The sequence below is a fragment of the Schistocerca nitens genome, chromosome 6, assembly GCF_023898315.1.
Source record: "Schistocerca nitens isolate TAMUIC-IGC-003100 chromosome 6, iqSchNite1.1, whole genome shotgun sequence".
Classification (NCBI taxonomy): Eukaryota; Metazoa; Arthropoda; class Insecta; order Orthoptera; family Acrididae; genus Schistocerca; species Schistocerca nitens.
Genome location: NC_064619.1, coordinates 114,970,292 through 114,987,620, shown reverse-complemented (window position 1 = coordinate 114,987,620; position 17,329 = coordinate 114,970,292). Strand labels below are relative to the sequence as shown.

Genomic DNA, 17,329 nt, shown 5'->3' with positions numbered 1-17,329 from the left:
CCCACTACAAAAGACGTATTCTTTACATTCAATTTCAGCGTATACGTCGCGACTGCCATATGACAGGGCCTGTCTCTCGATGTCGATTTGTATTTGGTGTCTCTTAAGTGTCGGTCTGCAGTGGGCCGCTGTTGGCCGAGAGACGTGCAGTCGCCTTACATGAAGCCCCATGGGCAACGCCAGTGCCACTGTGGACAACAGCATACTGTAGCCAGAGAGAGGAGCCGAAAGGTGCATTTCGCAGTCGAGCCACGCTATCCCACAAGCTGTGCACTAGGTCAGGATTGTGCAGACCGCAAACTTCTGGTGGCCCGACGCTCGTCGTCGATCGTAAGGGCGAAACAGTCAAGAGATTTGGAAAACGGCAATGTGGACACCCCCAGCAGCAGCTGTGTGCCAAATCCGATATCTGGTCGAGGGCTGCAAGATTCAGTATGATGAAGTGACAATTCGGGGATAGCTCGCAAACGCTAAGCTGCCGCCTTCTTAGCTCAGTGGTAGAACACTGGTCTCGTAAACCAGGGGTCGTGAGTTCGAACCTCACAGAAGGCATTCATTTTTTTAACCTTCCTGCAAGGAGCGGAGCTATCTCGAGCAGCATCTAACACATGGCAGTACACTGAATGAAAGGGATGTTCTACAACCTATGACAAGTATTCTACTGGCCTCAGAGGTTTTCTGAATGCATAGGCACAACAGTGGTTTGTATGCATTTTGCAGTATAATGTCATGCTTGGCGATGTCATTCGTTTACGAGCCTCGCTACAGTGTGCATGCACGTTATCCATGTGAAGAGGCGCAAGCAGATGCTACCATTCTGCGAGATTCCTGCAGAAGGTATACGAATTGCGTTGATATACAGAGCACAAGGGAGCCAAAGTCAAGGCCTCCGTGGCGCAATCGGCTAGCGCGTTCGGCTGTTAACCGAAAGGTTGGTGGTTCGAGCCCACCCGGGGGCGAAATCGTTTTAACCGGCACCGAGGTGAGGACATACGTCAACTTTGTTAGAGATACACAGCTAGCGTGACAATTTGGCTGTGTTTGAGTGATGCCACACAGCCTTATACACATTCAGCCAAGTGACACTGTAGGTAAAAACATGGCCCTACACAGACGTTCTACTGTTTTCCTATTTATTCGCCATGTGTGACTGCAGTAGAGCGACGCCCACTACAAAAGACGTATTCTTTACATTCAATTTCAGCGTATACGTCGCGACTGCCATATGACAGGGCCTGTCTCTCGATGTCGATTTGTATTTGGTGTCTCTTAAGTGTCGGTCTGCAGTGGGCCGCTGTTGGCCGAGAGACGTGCAGTCGCCTTACATGAAGCCCCATGGGCAACGCCAGTGCCACTGTGGACAACAGCATACTGTAGCCAGAGAGAGGAGCCGAAAGGTGCATTTCGCAGTCGAGCCACGCTATCCCACAAGCTGTGCACTAGGTCAGGATTGTGCAGACCGCAAACTTCTGGTGGCCCGACGCTCGTCGTCGATCGTAAGGGCGAAACAGTCAAGAGATTTGGAAAACGGCAATGTGGACACCCCCAGCAGCAGCTGTGTGCCAAATCCGATATCTGGTCGAGGGCTGCAAGATTCAGTATGATGAAGTGACAATTCGGGGATAGCTCGCAAACGCTAAGCTGCCGCCTTCTTAGCTCAGTGGTAGAACACTGGTCTCGTAAACCAGGGGTCGTGAGTTCGAACCTCACAGAAGGCATTCATTTTTTTAACCTTCCTGCAAGGAGCGGAGCTATCTCGAGCAGCATCTAACACATGGCAGTACACTGAATGAAAGGGATGTTCTACAACCTATGACAAGTATTCTACTGGCCTCAGAGGTTTTCTGAATGCATAGGCACAACAGTGGTTTGTATGCATTTTGCAGTATAATGTCATGCTTGGCGATGTCATTCGTTTACGAGCCTCGCTACAGTGTGCATGCACGTTATCCATGTGAAGAGGCGCAAGCAGATGCTACCATTCTGCGAGATTCCTGCAGAAGGTATACGAATTGCGTTGATATACAGAGCACAAGGGAGCCAAAGTCAAGGCCTCCGTGGCGCAATCGGCTAGCGCGTTCGGCTGTTAACCGAAAGGTTGGTGGTTCGAGCCCACCCGGGGGCGAAATCGTTTTAACCGGCACCGAGGTGAGGACATACGTCAACTTTGTTAGAGATACACAGCTAGCGTGACAATTTGGCTGTGTTTGAGTGATGCCACACAGCCTTATACACATTCAGCCAAGTGACACTGTAGGTAAAAACATGGCCCTACACAGACGTTCTACTGTTTTCCTATTTATTCGCCATGTGTGACTGCAGTAGAGCGACGCCCACTACAAAAGACGTATTCTTTACATTCAATTTCAGCGTATACGTCGCGACTGCCATATGACAGGGCCTGTCTCTCGATGTCGATTTGTATTTGGTGTCTCTTAAGTGTCGGTCTGCAGTGGGCCGCTGTTGGCCGAGAGACGTGCAGTCGCCTTACATGAAGCCCCATGGGCAACGCCAGTGCCACTGTGGACAACAGCATACTGTAGCCAGAGAGAGGAGCCGAAAGGTGCATTTCGCAGTCGAGCCACGCTATCCCACAAGCTGTGCACTAGGTCAGGATTGTGCAGACCGCAAACTTCTGGTGGCCCGACGCTCGTCGTCGATCGTAAGGGCGAAACAGTCAAGAGATTTGGAAAACGGCAATGTGGACATCCCCAGCAGCAGCTGTGTGCCAAATCCGATATCTGGTCGAGGGCTGCAAGATTCAGTATGATGAAGTGACAATTCGGGGATAGCTCGCAAACGCTAAGCTGCCGCCTTCTTAGCTCAGTGGTAGAGCACTGGTCTCGTAAACCAGGGGTCGTGAGTTCGAACCTCACAGAAGGCATTCATTTTTTTAACCTTCCTGCAAGGAGCGGAGCTATCTCGAGCAGCATCTAACACATGGCAGTACACTGAATGAAAGGGATGTTCTACAACCTATGACAAGTATTCTACTGGCCTCAGAGGTTTTCTGAATGCATAGGCACAACAGTGGTTTGTATGCATTTTGCAGTATAATGTCATGCTTGGCGATGTCATTCGTTTACGAGCCTCGCTACAGTGTGCATGCACGTTATCCATGTGAAGAGGCGCAAGCAGATGCTACCATTCTGCGAGATTCCTGCAGAAGGTATACGAATTGCGTTGATATACAGAGCACAAGGGAGCCAAAGCCAAGGCCTCCGTGGCGCAATCGGCTAGCGCGTTCGGCTGTTAACCGAAAGGTTGGCGGTTCGAGCCCACCTGGGGGCGAAATCGTTTTAACCGGCACCGAGGTGAGGACATACGTCAACTTTGTTAGAGATACACAGCTAGCGTGACAATTTGGCTGTGTTTGAGTGATGCCACACAGCCTTATACACATTCAGCCAAGTGACACTGTAGGTAAAAACATGGCCCTACACAGACGTTCTACTGTTTTCCTATTTATTCGCCATGTGTGACTGCAGTAGAGCGACGCCCACTACAAAAGACGTATTCTTTACATTCAATTTCAGCGTATACGTCGCGACTGCCATATGACAGGGCCTGTCTCTCGATGTCGATTTGTATTTGGTGTCTCTTAAGTGTCGGTCTGCAGTGGGCCGCTGTTGGCCGAGAGACGTGCAGTCGCCTTACATGAAGCCCCATGGGCAACGCCAGTGCCACTGTGGACAACAGCATACTGTAGCCAGAGAGAGGAGCCGAAAGGTGCATTTCGCAGTCGAGCCACGCTATCCCACAAGCTGTGCACTAGGTCAGGATTGTGCAGACCGCAAACTTCTGGTGGCCCGACGCTCGTCGTCGATCGTAAGGGCGAAACAGTCAAGAGATTTGGAAAACGGCAATGTGGACACCCCCAGCAGCAGCTGTGTGCCAAATCCGATATCTGGTCGAGGGCTGCAAGATTCAGTATGATGAAGTGACAATTCGGGGATAGCTCGCAAACGCTAAGCTGCCGCCTTCTTAGCTCAGTGGTAGAACACTGGTCTCGTAAACCAGGGGTCGTGAGTTCGAACCTCACAGAAGGCATTCATTTTTTTAACCTTCCTGCAAGGAGCGGAGCTATCTCGAGCAGCATCTAACACATGGCAGTACACTGAATGAAAGGGATGTTCTACAACCTATGACAAGTATTCTACTGGCCTCAGAGGTTTTCTGAATGCATAGGCACAACAGTGGTTTGTATGCATTTTGCAGTATAATGTCATGCTTGGCGATGTCATTCGTTTACGAGCCTCGCTACAGTGTGCATGCACGTTATCCATGTGAAGAGGCGCAAGCAGATGCTACCATTCTGCGAGATTCCTGCAGAAGGTATACGAATTGCGTTGATATACAGAGCACAAGGGAGCCAAAGTCAAGGCCTCCGTGGCGCAATCGGCTAGCGCGTTCGGCTGTTAACCGAAAGGTTGGTGGTTCGAGCCCACCCGGGGGCGAAATCGTTTTAACCGGCACCGAGGTGAGGACATACGTCAACTTTGTTAGAGATACACAGCTAGCGTGACAATTTGGCTGTGTTTGAGTGATGCCACACAGCCTTATACACATTCAGCCAAGTGACACTGTAGGTAAAAACATGACCCTACACAGACGTTCTACTGTTTTCCTATTTATTCGCCATGTGTGACTGCAGTAGAGCGACGCCCACTACAAAAGACGTATTCTTTACATTCAATTTCAGCGTATACGTCGCGACTGCCATATGACAGGGCCTGTCTCTCGATGTCGATTTTTATTTGGTGTCTCTTAAGTGTCGGTCTGCAGTGGGCCGCTGTTGGCCGAGAGACGTGCAGTCGCCTTACATGAAGCCCCATGGGCAACGCCAGTGCCACTGTGGACAACAGCATACTGTAGCCAGAGAGAGGAGCCGAAAGGTGCATTTCGCAGTCGAGCCACGCTATCCCACAAGCTGTGCACTAGGTCAGGATTGTGCAGACCGCAAACTTCTGGTGCCCCGACGCTCGTCGTCGATCGTAAGGGCGAAACAGTCAAGAGATTTGGAAAACGGCAATGTGGACACCCCCAGCAGCAGCTGTGTGCCAAATCCGATATCTGGTCGAGGGCTGCAAGATTCAGTATGATGAAGTGACAATTCGGGGATAGCTCGCAAACGCTAAGCTGCCGCCTTCTTAGCTCAGTGGTAGAGCACTGGTCTCGTAAACCAGGGGTCGTGAGTTCGAACCTCACAGAAGGCATTCATTTCTTTAACCTTCCTGCAAGGAGCGGAGCTATCTCGAGCAGCATCTAACACATGGCAGTACACTGAATGAAAGGGATGTTCTACAACCTATGACAAGTATTCTACTGGCCTCAGAGGTTTTCTGAATGCATAGGCACAACAGTGGTTTGTATGCATTTTGCAGTATAATGTCATGCTTGGCGATGTCATTCGTTTACGAGCCTCGCTACAGTGTGCATGCACGTTATCCATGTGAAGAGGCGCAAGCAGATGCTACCATTCTGCGAGATTCCTGCAGAAGGTATACGAATTGCGTTGATATACAGAGCACAAGTGGTTTGTATGCATTTTGCAGTATAATGTCATGCTTGGCGATGTCATTCGTTTACGAGCCTCGCTACAGTGTGCATGCACGTTATCCATGTGAAGAGGCGCAAGCAGATGCTACCATTCTGCGAGATTCCTGCAGAAGGTATACGAATTGCGTTGATATACAGAGCACAAGGGAGCCAAAGTCAAGGCCTCCGTGGCGCAATCGGCTAGCGCGTTCGGCTGTTAACCGAAAGGTTGGTGGTTCGAGCCCACCCGGGGGCGAAATCGTTTTAACCGGCACCGAGGTGAGGACATACGTCAACTTTGTTAGAGATACACAGCTAGCGTGACAATTTGGCTGTGTTTGAGTGATGCCACACAGCCTTATACACATTCAGCCAAGTGACACTGTAGGTAAAAACATGGCCCTACACAGACGTTCTACTGTTTTCCTATTTATTCGCCATGTGTGACTGCAGTAGAGCGACGCCCACTACAAAAGACGTATTCTTTACATTCAATTTCAGCGTATACGTCGCGACTGCCATATGACAGGGCCTGTCTCTCGATGTCGATTTGTATTTGGTGTCTCTTAAGTGTCGGTCTGCAGTGGGCCGCTGTTGGCCGAGAGACGTGCAGTCGCCTTACATGAAGCCCCATGGGCAACGCCAGTGCCACTGTGGACAACAGCATACTGTAGCCAGAGAGAGGAGCCGAAAGGTGCATTTCGCAGTCGAGCCACGCTATCCCACAAGCTGTGCACTAGGTCAGGATTGTGCAGACCGCAAACTTCTGGTGGCCCGACGCTCGTCGTCGATCGTAAGGGCGAAACAGTCAAGAGATTTGGAAAACGGCAATGTGGACATCCCCAGCAGCAGCTGTGTGCCAAATCCGATATCTGGTCGAGGGCTGCAAGATTCAGTATGATGAAGTGACAATTCGGGGATAGCTCGCAAACGCTAAGCTGCCGCCTTCTTAGCTCAGTGGTAGAGCACTGGTCTCGTAAACCAGGGGTCGTGAGTTCGAACCTCACAGAAGGCATTCATTTTTTTAACCTTCCTGCAAGGAGCGGAGCTATCTCGAGCAGCATCTAACACATGGCAGTACACTGAATGAAAGGGATGTTCTACAACCTATGACAAGTATTCTACTGGCCTCAGAGGTTTTCTGAATGCATAGGCACAACAGTGGTTTGTATGCATTTTGCAGTATAATGTCATGCTTGGCGATGTCATTCGTTTACGAGCCTCGCTACAGTGTGCATGCACGTTATCCATGTGAAGAGGCGCAAGCAGATGCTACCATTCTGCGAGATTCCTGCAGAAGGTATACGAATTGCGTTGATATACAGAGCACAAGGGAGCCAAAGCCAAGGCCTCCGTGGCGCAATCGGCTAGCGCGTTCGGCTGTTAACCGAAAGGTTGGCGGTTCGAGCCCACCCGGGGGCGAAATCGTTTTAACCGGCACCGAGGTGAGGACATACGTCAACTTTGTTAGAGATACACAGCTAGCGTGACAATTTGGCTGTGTTTGAGTGATGCCACACAGCCTTATACACATTCAGCCAAGTGACACTGTAGGTAAAAACATGGCCCTACACAGACGTTCTACTGTTTTCCTATTTATTCGCCATGTGTGACTGCAGTAGAGCGACGCCCACTACAAAAGACGTATTCTTTACATTCAATTTCAGCGTATACGTCGCGACTGCCATATGACAGGGCCTGTCTCTCGATGTCGATTTGTATTTGGTGTCTCTTAAGTGTCGGTCTGCAGTGGGCCGCTGTTGGCCGAGAGACGTGCAGTCGCCTTACATGAAGCCCCATGGGCAACGCCAGTGCCACTGTGGACAACAGCATACTGTAGCCAGAGAGAGGAGCCGAAAGGTGCATTTCGCAGTCGAGCCACGCTATCCCACAAGCTGTGCACTAGGTCAGGATTGTGCAGACCGCAAACTTCTGGTGGCCCGACGCTCGTCGTCGATCGTAAGGGCGAAACAGTCAAGAGATTTGGAAAACGGCAATGTGGACACCCCCAGCAGCAGCTGTGTGCCAAATCCGATATCTGGTCGAGGGCTGCAAGATTCAGTATGATGAAGTGACAATTCGGGGATAGCTCGCAAACGCTAAGCTGCCGCCTTCTTAGCTCAGTGGTAGAACACTGGTCTCGTAAACCAGGGGTCGTGAGTTCGAACCTCACAGAAGGCATTCATTTTTTTAACCTTCCTGCAAGGAGCGGAGCTATCTCGAGCAGCATCTAACACATGGCAGTACACTGAATGAAAGGGATGTTCTACAACCTATGACAAGTATTCTACTGGCCTCAGAGGTTTTCTGAATGCATAGGCACAACAGTGGTTTGTATGCATTTTGCAGTATAATGTCATGCTTGGCGATGTCATTCGTTTACGAGCCTCGCTACAGTGTGCATGCACGTTATCCATGTGAAGAGGCGCAAGCAGATGCTACCATTCTGCGAGATTCCTGCAGAAGGTATACGAATTGCGTTGATATAGAGAGCACAAGGGAGCCAAAGTCAAGGCCTCCGTGGCGCAATCGGCTAGCGCGTTCGGCTGTTAACCGAAAGGTTGGTGGTTCGAGCCCACCCGGGGGCGAAATCGTTTTAACCGGCACCGAGGTGAGGACATACGTCAACTTTGTTAGAGATACACAGCTAGCGTGACAATTTGGCTGTGTTTGAGTGATGCCACACAGCCTTATACACATTCAGCCAAGTGACACTGTAGGTAAAAACATGGCCCTACACAGACGTTCTACTGTTTTCCTATTTATTCGCCATGTGTGACTGCAGTAGAGCGACGCCCACTACAAAAGACGTATTCTTTACATTCAATTTCAGCGTATACGTCGCGACTGCCATATGACAGGGCCTGTCTCTCGATGTCGATTTGTATTTGGTGTCTCTTAAGTGTCGGTCTGCAGTGGGCCGCTGTTGGCCGAGAGACGTGCAGTCGCCTTACATGAAGCCCCATGGGCAACGCCAGTGCCACTGTGGACAACAGCATACTGTAGCCAGAGAGAGGAGCCGAAAGGTGCATTTCGCAGTCGAGCCACGCTATCCCACAAGCTGTGCACTAGGTCAGGATTGTGCAGACCGCAAACTTCTGGTGGCCCGACGCTCGTCGTCGATCGTAAGGGCGAAACAGTCAAGAGATTTGGAAAACGGCAATGTGGACACCCCCAGCAGCAGCTGTGTGCCAAATCCGATATCTGGTCGAGGGCTGCAAGATTCAGTATGATGAAGTGACAATTCGGGGATAGCTCGCAAACGCTAAGCTGCCGCCTTCTTAGCTCAGTGGTAGAGCACTGGTCTCGTAAACCAGGGGTCGTGAGTTCGAACCTCACAGAAGGCATTCATTTCTTTAACCTTCCTGCAAGGAGCGGAGCTATCTCGAGCAGCATCTAACACATGGCAGTACACTGAATGAAAGGGATGTTCTACAACCTATGACAAGTATTCTACTGGCCTCAGAGGTTTTCTGAATGCATAGGCACAACAGTGGTTTGTATGCATTTTGCAGTATAATGTCATGCTTGGCGATGTCATTCGTTTACGAGCCTCGCTACAGTGTGCATGCACGTTATCCATGTGAAGAGGCGCAAGCAGATGCTACCATTCTGCGAGATTCCTGCAGAAGGTATACGAATTGCGTTGATATACAGAGCACAAGTGGTTTGTATGCATTTTGCAGTATAATGTCATGCTTGGCGATGTCATTCGTTTACGAGCCTCGCTACAGTGTGCATGCACGTTATCCATGTGAAGAGGCGCAAGCAGATGCTACCATTCTGCGAGATTCCTGCAGAAGGTATACGAATTGCGTTGATATACAGAGCACAAGGGAGCCAAAGTCAAGGCCTCCGTGGCGCAATCGGCTAGCGCGTTCGGCTGTTAACCGAAAGGTTGGTGGTTCGAGCCCACCCGGGGGCGAAATCGTTTTAACCGGCACCGAGGTGAGGACATACGTCAACTTTGTTAGAGATACACAGCTAGCGTGACAATTTGGCTGTGTTTGAGTGATGCCACACAGCCTTATACACATTCAGCCAAGTGACACTGTAGGTAAAAACATGGCCCTACACAGACGTTCTACTGTTTTCCTATTTATTCGCCATGTGTGACTGCAGTAGAGCGACGCCCACTACAAAAGACGTATTCTTTACATTCAATTTCAGCGTATACGTCGCGACTGCCATATGACAGGGCCTGTCTCTCGATGTCGATTTGTATTTGGTGTCTCTTAAGTGTCGGTCTGCAGTGGGCCGCTGTTGGCCGAGAGACGTGCAGTCGCCTTACATGAAGCCCCATGGGCAACGCCAGTGCCACTGTGGACAACAGCATACTGTAGCCAGAGAGAGGAGCCGAAAGGTGCATTTCGCAGTCGAGCCACGCTATCCCACAAGCTGTGCACTAGGTCAGGATTGTGCAGACCGCAAACTTCTGGTGGCCCGACGCTCGTCGTCGATCGTAAGGGCGAAACAGTCAAGAGATTTGGAAAACGGCAATGTGGACACCCCCAGCAGCAGCTGTGTGCCAAATCCGATATCTGGTCGAGGGCTGCAAGATTCAGTATGATGAAGTGACAATTCGGGGATAGCTCGCAAACGCTAAGCTGCCGCCTTCTTAGCTCAGTGGTAGAACACTGGTCTCGTAAACCAGGGGTCGTGAGTTCGAACCTCACAGAAGGCATTCATTTTTTTAACCTTCCTGCAAGGAGCGGAGCTATCTCGAGCAGCATCTAACACATGGCAGTACACTGAATGAAAGGGATGTTCTACAACCTATGACAAGTATTCTACTGGCCTCAGAGGTTTTCTGAATGCATAGGCACAACAGTGGTTTGTATGCATTTTGCAGTATAATGTCATGCTTGGCGATGTCATTCGTTTACGAGCCTCGCTACAGTGTGCATGCACGTTATCCATGTGAAGAGGCGCAAGCAGATGCTACCATTCTGCGAGATTCCTGCAGAAGGTATACGAATTGCGTTGATATACAGAGCACAAGGGAGCCAAAGTCAAGGCCTCCGTGGCGCAATCGGCTAGCGCGTTCGGCTGTTAACCGAAAGGTTGGTGGTTCGAGCCCACCCGGGGGCGAAATCGTTTTAACCGGCACCGAGGTGAGGACATACGTCAACTTTGTTAGAGATACACAGCTAGCGTGACAATTTGGCTGTGTTTGAGTGATGCCACACAGCCTTATACACATTCAGCCAAGTGACACTGTAGGTAAAAACATGGCCCTACACAGACGTTCTACTGTTTTCCTATTTATTCGCCATGTGTGACTGCAGTAGAGCGACGCCCACTACAAAAGACGTATTCTTTACATTCAATTTCAGCGTATACGTCGCGACTGCCATATGACAGGGCCTGTCTCTCGATGTCGATTTGTATTTGGTGTCTCTTAAGTGTCGGTCTGCAGTGGGCCGCTGTTGGCCGAGAGACGTGCAGTCGCCTTACATGAAGCCCCATGGGCAACGCCAGTGCCACTGTGGACAACAGCATACTGTAGCCAGAGAGAGGAGCCGAAAGGTGCATTTCGCAGTCGAGCCACGCTATCCCACAAGCTGTGCACTAGGTCAGGATTGTGCAGACCGCAAACTTCTGGTGGCCCGACGCTCGTCGTCGATCGTAAGGGCGAAACAGTCAAGAGATTTGGAAAACGGCAATGTGGACACCCCCAGCAGCAGCTGTGTGCCAAATCCGATATCTGGTCGAGGGCTGCAAGATTCAGTATGATGAAGTGACAATTCGGGGATAGCTCGCAAACGCTAAGCTGCCGCCTTCTTAGCTCAGTGGTAGAACACTGGTCTCGTAAACCAGGGGTCGTGAGTTCGAACCTCACAGAAGGCATTCATTTTTTTAACCTTCCTGCAAGGAGCGGAGCTATCTCGAGCAGCATCTAACACATGGCAGTACACTGAATGAAAGGGATGTTCTACAACCTATGACAAGTATTCTACTGGCCTCAGAGGTTTTCTGAATGCATAGGCACAACAGTGGTTTGTATGCATTTTGCAGTATAATGTCATGCTTGGCGATGTCATTCGTTTACGAGCCTCGCTACAGTGTGCATGCACGTTATCCATGTGAAGAGGCGCAAGCAGATGCTACCATTCTGCGAGATTCCTGCAGAAGGTATACGAATTGCGTTGATATACAGAGCACAAGGGAGCCAAAGTCAAGGCCTCCGTGGCGCAATCGGCTAGCGCGTTCGGCTGTTAACCGAAAGGTTGGTGGTTCGAGCCCACCCGGGGGCGAAATCGTTTTAACCGGCACCGAGGTGAGGACATACGTCAACTTTGTTAGAGATACACAGCTAGCGTGACAATTTGGCTGTGTTTGAGTGATGCCACACAGCCTTATACACATTCAGCCAAGTGACACTGTAGGTAAAAACATGGCCCTACACAGACGTTCTACTGTTTTCCTATTTATTCGCCATGTGTGACTGCAGTAGAGCGACGCCCACTACAAAAGACGTATTCTTTACATTCAATTTCAGCGTATACGTCGCGACTGCCATATGACAGGGCCTGTCTCTCGATGTCGATTTGTATTTGGTGTCTCTTAAGTGTCGGTCTGCAGTGGGCCGCTGTTGGCCGAGAGACGTGCAGTCGCCTTACATGAAGCCCCATGGGCAACGCCAGTGCCACTGTGGACAACAGCATACTGTAGCCAGAGAGAGGAGCCGAAAGGTGCATTTCGCAGTCGAGCCACGCTATCCCACAAGCTGTGCACTAGGTCAGGATTGTGCAGACCGCAAACTTCTGGTGGCCCGACGCTCGTCGTCGATCGTAAGGGCGAAACAGTCAAGAGATTTGGAAAACGGCAATGTGGACACCCCCAGCAGCAGCTGTGTGCCAAATCCGATATCTGGTCGAGGGCTGCAAGATTCAGTATGATGAAGTGACAATTCGGGGATAGCTCGCAAACGCTAAGCTGCCGCCTTCTTAGCTCAGTGGTAGAGCACTGGTCTCGTAAACCAGGGGTCGTGAGTTCGAACCTCACAGAAGGCATTCATTTCTTTAACCTTCCTGCAAGGAGCGGAGCTATCTCGAGCAGCATCTAACACATGGCAGTACACTGAATGAAAGGGATGTTCTACAACCTATGACAAGTATTCTACTGGCCTCAGAGGTTTTCTGAATGCATAGGCACAACAGTGGTTTGTATGCATTTTGCAGTATAATGTCATGCTTGGCGATGTCATTCGTTTACGAGCCTCGCTACAGTGTGCATGCACGTTATCCATGTGAAGAGGCGCAAGCAGATGCTACCATTCTGCGAGATTCCTGCAGAAGGTATACGAATTGCGTTGATATACAGAGCACAAGTGGTTTGTATGCATTTTGCAGTATAATGTCATGCTTGGCGATGTCATTCGTTTACGAGCCTCGCTACAGTGTGCATGCACGTTATCCATGTGAAGAGGCGCAAGCAGATGCTACCATTCTGCGAGATTCCTGCAGAAGGTATACGAATTGCGTTGATATACAGAGCACAAGGGAGCCAAAGTCAAGGCCTCCGTGGCGCAATCGGCTAGCGCGTTCGGCTGTTAACCGAAAGGTTGGTGGTTCGAGCCCACCCGGGGGCGAAATCGTTTTAACCGGCACCGAGGTGAGGACATACGTCAACTTTGTTAGAGATACACAGCTAGCGTGACAATTTGGCTGTGTTTGAGTGATGCCACACAGCCTTATACACATTCAGCCAAGTGACACTGTAGGTAAAAACATGGCCCTACACAGACGTTCTACTGTTTTCCTATTTATTCGCCATGTGTGACTGCAGTAGAGCGACGCCCACTACAAAAGACGTATTCTTTACATTCAATTTCAGCGTATACGTCGCGACTGCCATATGACAGGGCCTGTCTCTCGATGTCGATTTGTATTTGGTGTCTCTTAAGTGTCGGTCTGCAGTGGGCCGCTGTTGGCCGAGAGACGTGCAGTCGCCTTACATGAAGCCCCATGGGCAACGCCAGTGCCACTGTGGACAACAGCATACTGTAGCCAGAGAGAGGAGCCGAAAGGTGCATTTCGCAGTCGAGCCACGCTATCCCACAAGCTGTGCACTAGGTCAGGATTGTGCAGACCGCAAACTTCTGGTGGCCCGACGCTCGTCGTCGATCGTAAGGGCGAAACAGTCAAGAGATTTGGAAAACGGCAATGTGGACACCCCCAGCAGCAGCTGTGTGCCAAATCCGATATCTGGTCGAGGGCTGCAAGATTCAGTATGATGAAGTGACAATTCGGGGATAGCTCGCAAACGCTAAGCTGCCGCCTTCTTAGCTCAGTGGTAGAACACTGGTCTCGTAAACCAGGGGTCGTGAGTTCGAACCTCACAGAAGGCATTCATTTTTTTAACCTTCCTGCAAGGAGCGGAGCTATCTCGAGCAGCATCTAACACATGGCAGTACACTGAATGAAAGGGATGTTCTACAACCTATGACAAGTATTCTACTGGCCTCAGAGGTTTTCTGAATGCATAGGCACAACAGTGGTTTGTATGCATTTTGCAGTATAATGTCATGCTTGGCGATGTCATTCGTTTACGAGCCTCGCTACAGTGTGCATGCACGTTATCCATGTGAAGAGGCGCAAGCAGATGCTACCATTCTGCGAGATTCCTGCAGAAGGTATACGAATTGCGTTGATATACAGAGCACAAGGGAGCCAAAGTCAAGGCCTCCGTGGCGCAATCGGCTAGCGCGTTCGGCTGTTAACCGAAAGGTTGGTGGTTCGAGCCCACCCGGGGGCGAAATCGTTTTAACCGGCACCGAGGTGAGGACATACGTCAACTTTGTTAGAGATACACAGCTAGCGTGACAATTTGGCTGTGTTTGAGTGATGCCACACAGCCTTATACACATTCAGCCAAGTGACACTGTAGGTAAAAACATGGCCCTACACAGACGTTCTACTGTTTTCCTATTTATTCGCCATGTGTGACTGCAGTAGAGCGACGCCCACTACAAAAGACGTATTCTTTACATTCAATTTCAGCGTATACGTCGCGACTGCCATATGACAGGGCCTGTCTCTCGATGTCGATTTGTATTTGGTGTCTCTTAAGTGTCGGTCTGCAGTGGGCCGCTGTTGGCCGAGAGACGTGCAGTCGCCTTACATGAAGCCCCATGGGCAACGCCAGTGCCACTGTGGACAACAGCATACTGTAGCCAGAGAGAGGAGCCGAAAGGTGCATTTCGCAGTCGAGCCACGCTATCCCACAAGCTGTGCACTAGGTCAGGATTGTGCAGACCGCAAACTTCTGGTGGCCCGACGGTCGTCGTCGATCGTAAGGGCGAAACAGTCAAGAGATTTGGAAAACGGCAATGTGGACACCCCCAGCAGCAGCTGTGTGCCAAATCCGATATCTGGTCGAGGGCTGCAAGATTCAGTATGATGAAGTGACAATTCGGGGATAGCTCGCAAACGCTAAGCTGCCGCCTTCTTAGCTCAGTGGTAGAACACTGGTCTCGTAAACCAGGGGTCGTGAGTTCGAACCTCACAGAAGGCATTCATTTTTTTAACCTTCCTGCAAGGAGCGGAGCTATCTCGAGCAGCATCTAACACATGGCAGTACACTGAATGAAAGGGATGTTCTACAACCTATGACAAGTATTCTACTGGCCTCAGAGGTTTTCTGAATGCATAGGCACAACAGTGGTTTGTATGCATTTTGCAGTATAATGTCATGCTTGGCGATGTCATTCGTTTACGAGCCTCGCTACAGTGTGCATGCACGTTATCCATGTGAAGAGGCGCAAGCAGATGCTACCATTCTGCGAGATTCCTGCAGAAGGTATACGAATTGCGTTGATATACAGAGCACAAGTGGTTTGTATGCATTTTGCAGTATAATGTCATGCTTGGCGATGTCATTCGTTTACGAGCCTCGCTACAGTGTGCATGCACGTTATCCATGTGAAGAGGCGCAAGCAGATGCTACCATTCTGCGAGATTCCTGCAGAAGGTATACGAATTGCGTTGATATACAGAGCACAAGGGAGCCAAAGTCAAGGCCTCCGTGGCGCAATCGGCTAGCGCGTTCGGCTGTTAACCGAAAGGTTGGTGGTTCGAGCCCACCCGGGGGCGAAATCGTTTTAACCGGCACCGAGGTGAGGACATACGTCAACTTTGTTAGAGATACACAGCTAGCGTGACAATTTGGCTGTGTTTGAGTGATGCCACACAGCCTTATACACATTCAGCCAAGTGACACTGTAGGTAAAAACATGGCCCTACACAGACGTTCTACTGTTTTCCTATTTATTCGCCATGTGTGACTGCAGTAGAGCGACGCCCACTACAAAAGACGTATTCTTTACATTCAATTTCAGCGTATACGTCGCGACTGCCATATGACAGGGCCTGTCTCTCGATGTCGATTTGTATTTGGTGTCTCTTAAGTGTCGGTCTGCAGTGGGCCGCTGTTGGCCGAGAGACGTGCAGTCGCCTTACATGAAGCCCCATGGGCAACGCCAGTGCCACTGTGGACAACAGCATACTGTAGCCAGAGAGAGGAGCCGAAAGGTGCATTTCGCAGTCGAGCCACGCTATCCCACAAGCTGTGCACTAGGTCAGGATTGTGCAGACCGCAAACTTCTGGTGGCCCGACGCTCGTCGTCGATCGTAAGGGCGAAACAGTCAAGAGATTTGGAAAACGGCAATGTGGACACCCCCAGCAGCAGCTGTGTGCCAAATCCGATATCTGGTCGAGGGCTGCAAGATTCAGTATGATGAAGTGACAATTCGGGGATAGCTCGCAAACGCTAAGCTGCCGCCTTCTTAGCTCAGTGGTAGAACACTGGTCTCGTAAACCAGGGGTCGTGAGTTCGAACCTCACAGAAGGCATTCATTTTTTTAACCTTCCTGCAAGGAGCGGAGCTATCTCGAGCAGCATCTAACACATGGCAGTACACTGAATGAAAGGGATGTTCTACAACCTATGACAAGTATTCTACTGGCCTCAGAGGTTTTCTGAATGCATAGGCACAACAGTGGTTTGTATGCATTTTGCAGTATAATGTCATGCTTGGCGATGTCATTCGTTTACGAGCCTCGCTACAGTGTGCATGCACGTTATCCATGTGAAGAGGCGCAAGCAGATGCTACCATTCTGCGAGATTCCTGCAGAAGGTATACGAATTGCGTTGATATACAGAGCACAAGGGAGCCAAAGTCAAGGCCTCCGTGGCGCAATCGGCTAGCGCGTTCGGCTGTTAACCGAAAGGTTGGTGGTTCGAGCCCACCCGGGGGCGAAATCGTTTTAACCGGCACCGAGGTGAGGACATACGTCAACTTTGTTAGAGATACACAGCTAGCGTGACAATTTGGCTGTGTTTGAGTGATGCCACACAGCCTTATACACATTCAGCCAAGTGACACTGTAGGTAAAAACATGGCCCTACACAGACGTTCTACTGTTTTCCTATTTATTCGCCATGTGTGACTGCAGTAGAGCGACGCCCACTACAAAAGACGTATTCTTTACATTCAATTTCAGCGTATACGTCGCGACTGCCATATGACAGGGCCTGTCTCTCGATGTCGATTTGTATTTGGTGTCTCTTAAGTGTCGGTCTGCAGTGGGCCGCTGTTGGCCGAGAGACGTGCAGTCGCCTTACATGAAGCCCCATGGGCAACGCCAGTGCCACTGTGGACAACAGCATACTGTAGCCAGAGAGAGGAGCCGAAAGGTGCATTTCGCAGTCGAGCCACGCTATCCCACAAGCTGTGCACTAGGTCAGGATTGTGCAGACCGCAAACTTCTGGTGGCCCGACGCTCG

General features: G+C 50.3%; 28 non-coding genes across 28 annotated transcripts; all 28 read left to right on the top strand.

Annotated features, from left to right (window-relative positions):
- Positions 1-480: 480 nt before the first annotated feature.
- Positions 481-552, top strand: Trnat-cgu (transfer RNA threonine (anticodon CGU)). The gene has a single exon. It is a non-coding gene; the product is annotated as a tRNA-Thr (tRNA).
- A 333-nt stretch (positions 553-885) lies between these two features.
- Trnan-guu (transfer RNA asparagine (anticodon GUU)) lies at positions 886-959 on the top strand. The gene has a single exon. It is a non-coding gene; the product is annotated as a tRNA-Asn (tRNA).
- Positions 960-1,646: 687 nt separating this feature from the next.
- On the top strand, positions 1,647-1,718 carry Trnat-cgu (transfer RNA threonine (anticodon CGU)). The gene has a single exon. It is a non-coding gene; the product is annotated as a tRNA-Thr (tRNA).
- A 333-nt stretch (positions 1,719-2,051) lies between these two features.
- Trnan-guu (transfer RNA asparagine (anticodon GUU)) lies at positions 2,052-2,125 on the top strand. Its single transcript has one exon. It is a non-coding gene; the product is annotated as a tRNA-Asn (tRNA).
- Positions 2,126-2,812: 687 nt separating this feature from the next.
- Positions 2,813-2,884, top strand: Trnat-cgu (transfer RNA threonine (anticodon CGU)). Its single transcript has one exon. It is a non-coding gene; the product is annotated as a tRNA-Thr (tRNA).
- A 333-nt stretch (positions 2,885-3,217) lies between these two features.
- On the top strand, positions 3,218-3,291 carry Trnan-guu (transfer RNA asparagine (anticodon GUU)). The gene has a single exon. It is a non-coding gene; the product is annotated as a tRNA-Asn (tRNA).
- Positions 3,292-3,978: 687 nt separating this feature from the next.
- Positions 3,979-4,050, top strand: Trnat-cgu (transfer RNA threonine (anticodon CGU)). The gene has a single exon. It is a non-coding gene; the product is annotated as a tRNA-Thr (tRNA).
- A 333-nt stretch (positions 4,051-4,383) lies between these two features.
- Positions 4,384-4,457, top strand: Trnan-guu (transfer RNA asparagine (anticodon GUU)). Its single transcript has one exon. It is a non-coding gene; the product is annotated as a tRNA-Asn (tRNA).
- A 687-nt stretch (positions 4,458-5,144) lies between these two features.
- Trnat-cgu (transfer RNA threonine (anticodon CGU)) lies at positions 5,145-5,216 on the top strand. Its single transcript has one exon. It is a non-coding gene; the product is annotated as a tRNA-Thr (tRNA).
- A 504-nt stretch (positions 5,217-5,720) lies between these two features.
- On the top strand, positions 5,721-5,794 carry Trnan-guu (transfer RNA asparagine (anticodon GUU)). Its single transcript has one exon. It is a non-coding gene; the product is annotated as a tRNA-Asn (tRNA).
- A 687-nt stretch (positions 5,795-6,481) lies between these two features.
- Trnat-cgu (transfer RNA threonine (anticodon CGU)) lies at positions 6,482-6,553 on the top strand. Its single transcript has one exon. It is a non-coding gene; the product is annotated as a tRNA-Thr (tRNA).
- A 333-nt stretch (positions 6,554-6,886) lies between these two features.
- Trnan-guu (transfer RNA asparagine (anticodon GUU)) lies at positions 6,887-6,960 on the top strand. The gene has a single exon. It is a non-coding gene; the product is annotated as a tRNA-Asn (tRNA).
- Positions 6,961-7,647: 687 nt separating this feature from the next.
- On the top strand, positions 7,648-7,719 carry Trnat-cgu (transfer RNA threonine (anticodon CGU)). Its single transcript has one exon. It is a non-coding gene; the product is annotated as a tRNA-Thr (tRNA).
- A 333-nt stretch (positions 7,720-8,052) lies between these two features.
- Positions 8,053-8,126, top strand: Trnan-guu (transfer RNA asparagine (anticodon GUU)). Its single transcript has one exon. It is a non-coding gene; the product is annotated as a tRNA-Asn (tRNA).
- Positions 8,127-8,813: 687 nt separating this feature from the next.
- On the top strand, positions 8,814-8,885 carry Trnat-cgu (transfer RNA threonine (anticodon CGU)). The gene has a single exon. It is a non-coding gene; the product is annotated as a tRNA-Thr (tRNA).
- A 504-nt stretch (positions 8,886-9,389) lies between these two features.
- Positions 9,390-9,463, top strand: Trnan-guu (transfer RNA asparagine (anticodon GUU)). The gene has a single exon. It is a non-coding gene; the product is annotated as a tRNA-Asn (tRNA).
- A 687-nt stretch (positions 9,464-10,150) lies between these two features.
- On the top strand, positions 10,151-10,222 carry Trnat-cgu (transfer RNA threonine (anticodon CGU)). The gene has a single exon. It is a non-coding gene; the product is annotated as a tRNA-Thr (tRNA).
- A 333-nt stretch (positions 10,223-10,555) lies between these two features.
- Trnan-guu (transfer RNA asparagine (anticodon GUU)) lies at positions 10,556-10,629 on the top strand. The gene has a single exon. It is a non-coding gene; the product is annotated as a tRNA-Asn (tRNA).
- Positions 10,630-11,316: 687 nt separating this feature from the next.
- On the top strand, positions 11,317-11,388 carry Trnat-cgu (transfer RNA threonine (anticodon CGU)). Its single transcript has one exon. It is a non-coding gene; the product is annotated as a tRNA-Thr (tRNA).
- A 333-nt stretch (positions 11,389-11,721) lies between these two features.
- Trnan-guu (transfer RNA asparagine (anticodon GUU)) lies at positions 11,722-11,795 on the top strand. The gene has a single exon. It is a non-coding gene; the product is annotated as a tRNA-Asn (tRNA).
- Positions 11,796-12,482: 687 nt separating this feature from the next.
- Positions 12,483-12,554, top strand: Trnat-cgu (transfer RNA threonine (anticodon CGU)). The gene has a single exon. It is a non-coding gene; the product is annotated as a tRNA-Thr (tRNA).
- A 504-nt stretch (positions 12,555-13,058) lies between these two features.
- On the top strand, positions 13,059-13,132 carry Trnan-guu (transfer RNA asparagine (anticodon GUU)). Its single transcript has one exon. It is a non-coding gene; the product is annotated as a tRNA-Asn (tRNA).
- Positions 13,133-13,819: 687 nt separating this feature from the next.
- Positions 13,820-13,891, top strand: Trnat-cgu (transfer RNA threonine (anticodon CGU)). Its single transcript has one exon. It is a non-coding gene; the product is annotated as a tRNA-Thr (tRNA).
- A 333-nt stretch (positions 13,892-14,224) lies between these two features.
- Positions 14,225-14,298, top strand: Trnan-guu (transfer RNA asparagine (anticodon GUU)). Its single transcript has one exon. It is a non-coding gene; the product is annotated as a tRNA-Asn (tRNA).
- A 687-nt stretch (positions 14,299-14,985) lies between these two features.
- Positions 14,986-15,057, top strand: Trnat-cgu (transfer RNA threonine (anticodon CGU)). Its single transcript has one exon. It is a non-coding gene; the product is annotated as a tRNA-Thr (tRNA).
- Positions 15,058-15,561: 504 nt separating this feature from the next.
- On the top strand, positions 15,562-15,635 carry Trnan-guu (transfer RNA asparagine (anticodon GUU)). The gene has a single exon. It is a non-coding gene; the product is annotated as a tRNA-Asn (tRNA).
- A 687-nt stretch (positions 15,636-16,322) lies between these two features.
- Positions 16,323-16,394, top strand: Trnat-cgu (transfer RNA threonine (anticodon CGU)). Its single transcript has one exon. It is a non-coding gene; the product is annotated as a tRNA-Thr (tRNA).
- A 333-nt stretch (positions 16,395-16,727) lies between these two features.
- Positions 16,728-16,801, top strand: Trnan-guu (transfer RNA asparagine (anticodon GUU)). Its single transcript has one exon. It is a non-coding gene; the product is annotated as a tRNA-Asn (tRNA).
- Positions 16,802-17,329: the final 528 nt, after the last annotated feature.